General features: G+C 40.5%; 1 long non-coding RNA gene across 1 annotated transcript; it reads right to left on the minus strand.

The window, feature by feature from the left end:
* Window positions 1–4,870: 4,870 nt before the first annotated feature.
* LOC111667250 (uncharacterized) lies at window positions 4,871–6,370 on the minus strand. Its single transcript, XR_015438264.1, has 2 exons — window positions 6,296–6,370; window positions 4,871–5,794 (listed from the first exon to the last, which is right to left on the minus strand). It is a non-coding gene; the product is annotated as an uncharacterized LOC111667250 (long non-coding RNA).
* Window positions 6,371–10,656: the final 4,286 nt, after the last annotated feature.

A 10,656-nucleotide genomic window follows, 5' to 3' on the forward strand; every position in this document is an offset into this window, starting at 1 on the left:
GTGCTCAATAAATGTCTCTTTAACCTACTCGAGCTCTGAAGTCTGCTTTTGGGTCCAAACCTAACATCAACCCTAATAGTAAATACAGTACTCTGTTATCTGCTAACTGAGATATGGTCAATGATTTGCCACTTGGTGGTCGGATACCTAATGTGAGCATTCGTCCTAACTGCACATGCCAGAATTTCAATAAACACCACATACAATGGAGCTGATGCTGGGCTCCCCTGCCTGACATCCCTGGTTTGTAAAAGATAAATTCCAAAGGTTCCCATTGACCTTAACTCTGCTTCCTACCTCTGTATATAAAATTTTTGGCCATCCTCTGAATCTATTACCAAAACTAAACTTTTCTAATATCCTAAATAAAAATTCATGGTTAACCCTATCAAATTCTTTCTCTTGGTCGGGACTAAGAACAATAAGAGGAAGATTCCTATCCCAGGAATACACTAATACAGTATGTCTCTGTGCATCTGTGAAACACCTGAAATCTATCCTAAACTGCTGATTCTCGAGAATACTATTATTTAGTTTCCAGTATCCTTTTCCAAACATTGTTCCTTTTAAATTTAGTGAGCATATGATGATCACAATAAAATATAGGTGATACCTGAGCCTCATTCACCTGAAATTCAAAAGGGCAAAATATGTAATCTATTCTACAGCCATGGCCAAAAGTTTTGAGAATGACACAAATATCAATTTTCACAAAGTCAGCTGCCTCAGTTTTTATGATGGCAATTTGCATATACATATCCAGAATGTTATAGAGAGTGATCAGATGAATTGCAATTAATTGCAAAGTCCCTATTTGCCATGAAAATGAACTTAATCCCCAAAAAATATTTACTGAGACCATCCATGTGTGGAGTTACACAGCCATGAATAAAGAATGGTACCAAAACATCCTCCGAGAGCAACTTCTCCCAACCATCCAAGAACAGTTTGGTGACGAAAAATGCCTTTTCCAGCATGATGGAGTACCTTGCCATAAGGAAAAAGTGATAACTAAGTTTCTCGGGGAACAAAACATCGAAATTTTGGGTCCATGGCCAGGAAACTCCCCAGACCTTAATCCCATTGAGAATTTGTAGTCAATCTTCAAGGAAGTGGGTGGACAAACAAAAACCCACAAATTCTGACAAACTTCAAGCATTGATTATGCAAGAATAAGCTGCCATCAGTCAGGGTGTGGCCCAGAAGTTAGCATGCCAGGGCAAATTGCAGAGGTCTTGAAAAAGAAAGGTCAATACTGCAAATATTGACTCTTTCCATAAACTTAGTGTAATTGTAAATAAAAGCCTTTGACACTTATGAAATGCTTGTAATTATACTTCAGTATACCATAGTAACATCTGACAAAAGGTCTAAAAACACTGAAGCAGCAAACTTTGTGACAACCAATACTTGTGTCATTCTCAAAACTTTTGGCCATGGCTGTACTTTTTGCCCCTCTACTATTTGCCCATGTGTAACCAGGGTCATCTGAATTAGCCTTTTTATATGAATCCAATAAATCCACATGTCCATATGTAGCACATTGCCTACAGTACATTGTCTGACCTGTGTAAATTAAGTAAACTTTATTGGTGCCAATGGTGAATTTGGCAGGAGGTTGGCGAAAACCATCATAACCATTTGGATCCTCCTGGAACAAGATTCAAAATTGGCGTTTGCCAGTCCATATCCCTAGTGAGTTTCTAATTTCTCCCATTCCTGATAGCACAGTCACATAACTGAGGCCTGTACTACAAAACAGGATTAGAAGTTATCGAGGTAACTTCAGGTTTAACTACCGGGGAAAATCGCCATGGTAACTTACATTGAACTCTTAACCTGCTCCGGTGCAGGTTAACTTCAGGGCCCAGTATTTCAATATGCGTATGTGATCCTGATCCTACAAAATTTGGATCCGGATTTGGTAATCCAATCCTACCCAGAGTCCATATCAAATGTCAATTTTGGGTATTTCAAAGCTCCAAGGTGGAGATTAGGATAGGTTTATGCTAAATATCAGGATTTTCCTTATCCCACTGTCAGGGTGAATTCAGCATGGATAGAAGTGGATGTAGAGACACATTGCAAATATTCAAGTCTTATTACTTGATGTTTGCATATGAAATTGACACCGACTACGACAAAACAATATCCAGCCTTTGTTAAACAATTAATCAAAATAACATTATCAATCAGAACACACACACACACACACACAAAACTTTCAGAAAAATTCCTATGGACTGTTTATAAACTCCTAAATAATCTATATATGTGTGTGTATGTTCTTTTATGTCAACATAAAATAAAAAATGAAAATGATCACAAAAAGAAAAATCTCTGAAAAATTCACATTCCGTCCTCTGGCAGTGGAACACCAGCATCTGTCAGCCTCCCCTCTAACAGGCGAATACGAAGTTTCACTGTCCTCTGTTGAAGCAATGTCAATTTGATCTGCTCCTCAGCTAGAGAGATCTGTTTTTCTGCTCTCTCCGTCTCCTTCCTCACTAGATCCCCATAGCCATGTTGATCCTTTGGGTCGTTTGCAAGACGTTTCCTCTTATGGGGTGGTTCCACCCCTGAAGAGTGGGGTCTTCTTCCTGGTGTTTGGGCCACCTGAAGAGTGGGGGTCCTCCTGTGGATGTTAGGGGCCACCTGAAAAGTGGGAGCCCTTTTGCGTGTAGGGGTCCTCTTGCTGGTGTTGGGGGTCATCTGAACTGTGAGGGCCCCTCTGCTGTTGGGGATTGACATGCTGTACCTCAAGATTCAGGATAAAAAGCTGCCCCCTGACTCATCAACCTTCTCTGAGTTTGTCTCAGCCTCAGTATTGCTCAGTATGGTCCTTTGTGACCTTCTGTTTTAGATTTTTCCAATGCGGTTACACCTGTTCCAGAGTTCTTAATTCACCACTCCCTGTGGCATTAACACTGTTGGTGATGTTCTTCTTCTTCTGGTTTTTCATTTTGGATGTTACCGTTTTGTCAAGTTTAGCAATCAGAATGACAATGAATCACAATAATGTGCCCTCACACCATCCAGCAAGTGTTTCGGCTAGGGTGGAAATAGCTCCCCTTTGAAGTACCTGCTTCCATTTCCATTTCCTCTCTCTGTCTGTGTCTTCTGCAAACCACAACTAAATGTACATGCCCAAATGGACCCAGGTGTAAACTGGGAGGCCAATTAAGGTGTCTTGAAAGCAGTTGTCCTAACGATGGACCATACAAACAAAATGGCATGTGTTGTTCACCGTCTACAGAGGCAAAGGAGGAAATACAGCCAAAGGGTGCACATTGCACTCCCAAACCAACTGCAGGACTACACAGATGAGGGAACTGTGAGAAGATTCTGTGAGGGCTGAAATTGGTTTCATTGTCAATCTACTACAGCCACAACTGGAACACACCACTACAAAAAGCTATGCATGGACTGTGGAGGAACAAATACTGATGGCTTTGCGTTTCTATGCATGTAGATCCTTCTATCAAGTCACTGGAGATGGTGTGTGTGTGCGCGCAAGTCCACTATCAGCACTGTAGTACATAAAGTGTCTTCTGCATTAGCCAGCCTTGTCAACCAGTTTGTTCTTTGAAATGATGAGGATGCCAAACGATGTCAGGGTGATAAACTGCACCCATGTTCACATCCAAGCACCCCATGAAAGGGAATGGGAGTTTGTGAACAGGAAAGGGTAGCGCAGCATCAAAGTGCAACTTGTGGCAAATGCAGACCTCCAGCTCATCAACTCTGTTGTTAAATGGCCAGGATCGGTCCATGATGCAAGGTTCTTGAGGGAGAGCCATATTTGTACACACCTCCAACAGAATCCCCCAGATGGCATCATACTGGGTGACAGGCCCTGACCTACCACTGGCACCACTGCAACCAGATGGGACAGCTGGAGGCACACTGAGAGATGCTTTTGTGAACCGTTGTTACGTTCCCAGAAATCGTCTAAGGGTAACAGGAAGTTAAGCTCCTTCAAAGTAACAATGAAAAAATAATGAGAACCGGGCAAAACAAACAAAAAACAGGAAACCAGATTTCAACCATAAATAAAGAGTTTTTTCACAACACCAAAAACTATTAAAACTATAATGAAAAGCCATCAGTAGAACACTGGGAAATCACCAAACTAACAACCGCACAACAGGGCCACTATCACTCTCGCGGTAAAGACAGCTCCACACAATTCTCTCTCACAGCATATATGGCGCACGATCGCCCTGACCCAGCCTCCTACAGCTTTTGAAGCCCAAATCCCTGATTGGGGAACAGGTACAGGTGGGCCAAATCACCTGCTGGAGGAGAGTGGAGGGCAGAGCAGGGCACACCAACACACACAAAAACAATATATCACAGAGGCACATCCATCCATTTCTACCTCTAGTAGGGTCGCTGGAGCCTATCCCAGCATCTTTTCGGGCGAGAGACAGGGTACGCCCTGGACAGGTTGCCAGTCCATCACATGGCAAACACATAGAGACAGACAACCATTTACACTCACAGCCACACCTATGGTCAATCTAGAGTATCCAATTAGCCTAATCCCCATTTTGCATGTCTTTGGACTGTGGGAGGAAGCCGGAGAACCCGGAGAGAACCCACACAGGCACGGGGAGAACATGCAAACTCCACACAGAAAGATCCCACGGCCGAGCCGGGGCTCGAACCCGGAACCTCCTTGCTGTGAGGCGACAGCGCTAACCACTGCACCACCGTGCAGCCCACAGAGGCACGTAACGTTTGACTTTTTTTATCCAGTGGATTTATTTTTTTTTACATTTGATTTACATTTTGTGTTGTCTAATTCTTTTCTTTGTGTACCTGCTTTACTTTTTTTATGCATCAAAACAACAACAAAGCAGATTCCTTGTATGTGTGAATTTACAATGGAAATGAAATGATTCAGTTTATTAAGTGTATTACAACATTTGACAAACAGATGGCGGTTTATCCAGAGACCACAAATCCAGATTCTGTGATCCTAATCTTGTGGTGTCTGGATCATGATTATCCTATCTTGGAAGTCTTTGAAAAACCAAGACAAAATCTACAGGATTAATTTTATCTGGGATGACAAAAAGAGGGATTACAAAATCTGGATGAGTTCCAAGTCCTCATACAAACCGACCAAAATTCCATCCACTCCACATTCAGACAACTCCCTCTTCTTTGCAATAGCAAGTAGACGGATTGCAGCGAGTTTTGATCTATATTTTGGATTAATGTTTCCTAATGTATAATAAAACATTAGCAACTTATTCTTGGAAGCATGAGAACCAAGTGGGTTGCAGATTTCAATTTCATCAGAGTAAATGATTATCTGTAAAGCAGAGGGCCAGGCTGAAAATAAAGGGTGTGATTTCATGAGCTCTCCATCTACGATGTCATACAGATAACCACTTCTGTATTTTTGGGGCTGATCTATCATTTCTAAAACTTTTGGATGGGACAATAACTGTTCTAAACTTTTAATCAGAGTTATATAATGAAAACATTTGGTTAATGTGGAGAGGACCCTTTTTGCCCCTTTTTTCCACAAGCAGGCCATATAACCAACAGAAACCTCCTCTGACTCCACAAAATTGAAATTTTCCTTTATCACATTGTCCTGCCTGTATGTTGTTGCAACAGAGGAAAATGGATCCTCAATCCGGTCAAATACTGCCATCGCTTCCTTTTCAAGTTCACTTCCTTGATGTTGCTGGAATACAGTTTGTAGCTGACTCCTCAGATTAGTCACCAACAGAGCTTGGTATTGCTGCATTGCTGCCAAGACATCATTCACACCTCTCTGAAAAACAGGCAAGAAAGAAGAGAAAATTAAATCCAAACAGTTTAGTTTTAAAATTATTAGCATACAGTCTCTTTTATAAAGAATACGAATATTAATAAGAGTAACATCAACACAATGATGCTTTTCAATTCATTTATAAGACAAGTAAATTCAAAATATGAAGTTAAATTAACTAGATAGCAGAGAGCAAGGCATTATTAAATATCAAATCTTGTGGATAGATATAAGTTAAGTTGCAGCTAAGGGAACTAATAAGGTAACTGTAAATTGACTTGATTTTTTTTTCATTATAAATATCACACAATATTTTAAACTGCAGGCACCAGTCCAGATGTGCAATATTCAGTGAGTGAGAGGTTGGCCTATGCATAGTACAGTTCACAACAAGAGCACTCAACATTACCACCTTTGCCCTAATTTCCAAGCTTGGACTTGAAATACAGATAATCAACAGAGCCACAGATGTAATAAATGTAATAATGTTGTATGTAGACAAACCTGTGAAAGATGGTGTTTTTCTCTTGCAGTCAACATAATAGCAGTAGCTTGTCTGCTCAGAGTGTTACACTTCATGTCATCCTTTTAAAAAAAAAAAAAGAAAAAGAAAATTAAACTTATAATAAAACACATTGTTGCCACAAACACTGAAATGCTGTCATAAAAAATAGCATTTTATGACAATCCAGTTGAGATTTATTTTGGAATGGTGAGACATAAGGATGATAGGACTTAGCTGGTTGTAGTTGTGTACTGAAGGAAACAAACTTACCTCTGACTGACATGCAGAAGAGTCTACAGCAGGACATGACACAACAGTCATTACATCTTGCACCCTGTTTTCCACCACTGCTTCGTCCTTTGGATGCTCTCTGTTTTCCACCGTCGCATCAGCTGGCCTGTATGCCCACACATTTCGGTCCACTACTGGTGAAGCTTCCCGGCTTGAGGTCGCTGTTGTCCCCTCTCTCCGCGAGTTGCTGCCGCCACTTTCCAGGTGTTCGTGGTGGTTTCTTCGAATATGATACCATAGTGAGTTGTAGACTCGATACTCTTTGGTGCATCCATCAATTTCACAAACAAACGCAAATATCTGGACTGCGACTGTGAGCAGTATTAATATGACTCAATAAAGACTTGAGAGTGAGAGCCACAAACACAAAGCAAATAACACAGCGCCAAATCATTTTTCCGTTTTTATGCTGTGTTAGCTAGCTACGACCGCCTTTGCCTCTGAACCGAAGAAGACCTGGTGATACATCACGTGATAAAGGTACGTACCATAATTCCGTGTCTTATAACGGCAGAAACGACTTGCCATTTATCAATTATCCCATAAATGTGACTCGATTTTAATAATTACAAAGTCATATGAACTTATTTAGATAAATATAGTTTGTATAAATGCAAAATAAATGTATTTAGCCTGAGCCTCCACGCCCTCTTGGAAGATGGTACAATCCACCCTGTCGTGCTTTTTTTTTTTCTCTCTCTCCCCGCTTGGAGTCCGTTGCAATTTGAAATGCACAGCGCCTCCGGAGGTCACCTGCAGCAGCTCTAAATTCATTATTCTAAAACGTTGATTGTGGATAATAAAATCAAAATATGGACAAACTGGACGAGGTTGCAATTGCCACACTCAGAGGTAAAAGTAACCCTTGTAGCAACAAGAGTTACTTTTATGTTGTGCTGGTGTTATATTTAATGTAGTTAGTTAACCTAGCTTAACGAGTTGTGGATTCGCGGCTAATGGGCTAAAGTTTAGCCGCTAAACTACATAAAAAAAACAGGCTGGTGTTGCATTATGATTCCCATCTAGAAATAGGTTTAGCCGAATTAAGCTTTGGGACCAGTATTTTTTTTTTTTTATATCAAGGGCTGTAAATGCTGAAAATAAAACAACACCTGGTAGTTTGCACATGCCCAGGCAGGAGCCAGAGTCGTTCATTGTAGGCCACCTTGGCAGCCCCCCCTCCCCACCCCAATCTATCAAGCTTTACAATACTGACATGAAATGTGAATGCATTTTATCTAGCAATACTCTATTCTCACTCTGTAGTTTGCATGGTTTCAGTATATCTCATTTATAAATGCTGTCAAATTCACTCACTGCTCTTGAAGTAAAAGTAGCAAGAATTAGTAAAATGTCCAAACAGTACTTATTGTACAAGGGGTGTTGGCAAAATATCCTTACCTACTATGTTCAAATATGAAGGAATTCAATGATAACCTCTGTTTCTTGGCCCTGACTGTCACTTTTATATATTCCAGCTGCTAATATTGGAGAAAACTTATTCCTCTCTCTTTCCCGAGACGACATCAAAGACCTCTTTCCTGGTCCTGAAAATTTCTTGAGGCGCCGGGCTGTACGGTTTGTTGTAAATAAAGATGAAAAGGACAGGTCTGTCTTTCACAGTATAAGCTGCTGTTTAACAGTACAACACTTCTCCAATATCACAGTCATTGTTTTAGACATTTCTGCTTTGAGTCCCTTTCAACAGTGGATATAAAATAAAAAAAATGATTTTTTTCAAGTTTTTTTTTTTAGTTCCCAAAATGATAATGCATATTTATTAAACTAACAAGTACACAGCAAAAATCCCAGTGTATATTGTACTCTATAAGTGTACATTTAACTCCGGTTTCAGTGTAGATATAGTGTCAGGTTTACACCACCTAAGACATTTAATACTTACACAAAGAAGAGAAAGACAAGAGCCTTATTTCTTAGTCGCGAGGAGAACGGACAGAGATATGCTCAGTTACAATCTCCAACCCGCTCTGAGCATATTCCACCGTCTCCTCTCTTTTTATTATCACATAAGGCATTCCAAGCATTCTTTAGTTACAAGTCATTGCTTATCTTAAAGAACTGAGAATCACACAAAAGTAATATGATGGGTGCCTGATGATACATAGTTCAAATGTTCATCCCATGATATAGAAGTAGAACAGACTGGTTTCAGTCTGCCCTATGCATCGTGACAGCTTGTGATCTCCTCCAGCAGCTACTACCTGCAAAACAACTTCATCACAAGACAAACTATATGCATGGTTATTATCATAAGACAAACTGTATGCATGATCATAGGGCTGTAAAGCAGGATACATGGTTAGTTAATAAATATGAGATACATCCATATATACAATTATTCCAACATTTCCCTCCTGTTTATCACATATTTGCTCAAATTCTCATATCACTTAGACAACCACTTCAAAAGATTTTCAGTTGTAAGATTATTTTTATGAACACAAATATGCTTACACTCAGAGAATCTCCTGAGAGATTACTTTACTCACAATCTCCAGGGTTAGGGAATAGGTCAGGTACTCCATAGTACGTTGTTTCAGCATCGTCATCCTCACTATCGGTATCACCATCAGATGTTTTACCTAATAGTGGATACATTTGTGCTATTTGGTTTCCCATGGGTGAGATGGCTGTGGTAATAAGACGATTTAACAATGAACGTATGCAGGGAATACAACAACATCCACATAAGGTTAAGACAGCAGCAAATACTGAGACCAACACAGGATACCAGAGTTCTATATTTTCCAAACGCATCCATCCATGAATCCCACATCGTGGTATCTACTCCTGAGTGGTCTTTCATTTTGCCATTTAGAGTTCGAAGGCCCTCTATAGCTTTGGTGAGGCTGCCATCAGCAGCAGTGTTATTAGGAATGAATGTGCAGCATCGTTCACCGAACATTGCACACACTCCTCCTTTTTCCGCCAAGAGCATGTCAACCGCTATTCTGTTCTGGAAAGTCATTAGTGATGTTGCAGCTAGTTGACCATGTACCGCCTCGAACCCAGCTTCTGTTTTATAGTCTTGTATAGTTTTGCTCCATTTTTTATCCAAGTGTCTTTTTCTGATTGTGGACTTTGTTGTTGCATTTTTTCTAGTACCACATCATCTAGTTTTTTATCTTCCTCCAAGGATAAAACCTCGAACTGTCCTTCCGCAGCCGCTTTTGCGGTCTTATCAGCGAAAGCAATTCCCAGGGAAACTTCATCTGTCCCTGATGTGTGTGCTGCACATTTACATACCGCCAATGTTTTGGGTAACTGAACTGCCTGTAACAGTCCTTTCAACAGGGTGGCGTGTGTGACTGGTTTCCCAGTCGAGGTTACCATGCCTCTGTTCTTCCAATATTGTGCAAAAGTATGTACTGTAGCAAACTCATACTGGCTGTCAGTATAGATTGTCGCATCTTTATTTTTCATTAATTTGCAAGCTTCTGTCAGTGCTATGAGTTCAGCAGCTTGTGCTGAGAGATGTGAAGGTAATTGTTTAGCTTTTAGCACCTTATTTGAGTCACTACTGCATATCCAGTCTGAGTTTTGCCTAGGTCATTCTTTTTGGATGACCCTTCCACAAATAGAACTTCCCCTATTCCTAAAGGTTGATCCTTTAGGTCCGTCCTGCTTTTTGCTGTCTGTGCGGCTAATTCCTGACAGTCATGTTTTACTCCTCTTGGGAGTGGTAACAAAGTGGCAGGATTTAGAGTTGTACATCTTTCAATAGTGAGATGTGGTTGTGACAGCAATGTGGCCATGCAAGACAAATGTCTTGCAGGCGACAGAAATACCATATTTGTTTGTAACAACAAAGCAGAGACAGCATGTGGCACTTTCAGGATTAGAGGGTGAAACAGTACAATGGTGGAACTTGTTTCTACAGCCATTGAGGCTGCTATAACAGCTCTTACACAGAGTGGTAAAGCACATGCCACACTATCTAATTTAGATGAAAAGTATGCAACGGGTTTTACTTTATCTCCATGTTGTTGAACCAACACGGAGGTCATAAAATGTCCTTTACAGTCTACCATTTGAATGAAAGGTTTGT

This window comes from Seriola lalandi, unplaced genomic scaffold, assembly GCF_002814215.2.
Source record: "Seriola lalandi dorsalis isolate HSWRI2012SDOR001 ecotype SW California unplaced genomic scaffold, Sedor1 jcf7180002054687, whole genome shotgun sequence".
In the NCBI taxonomy this organism is placed as follows: domain Eukaryota; kingdom Metazoa; phylum Chordata; class Actinopteri; order Carangiformes; family Carangidae; genus Seriola; species Seriola lalandi.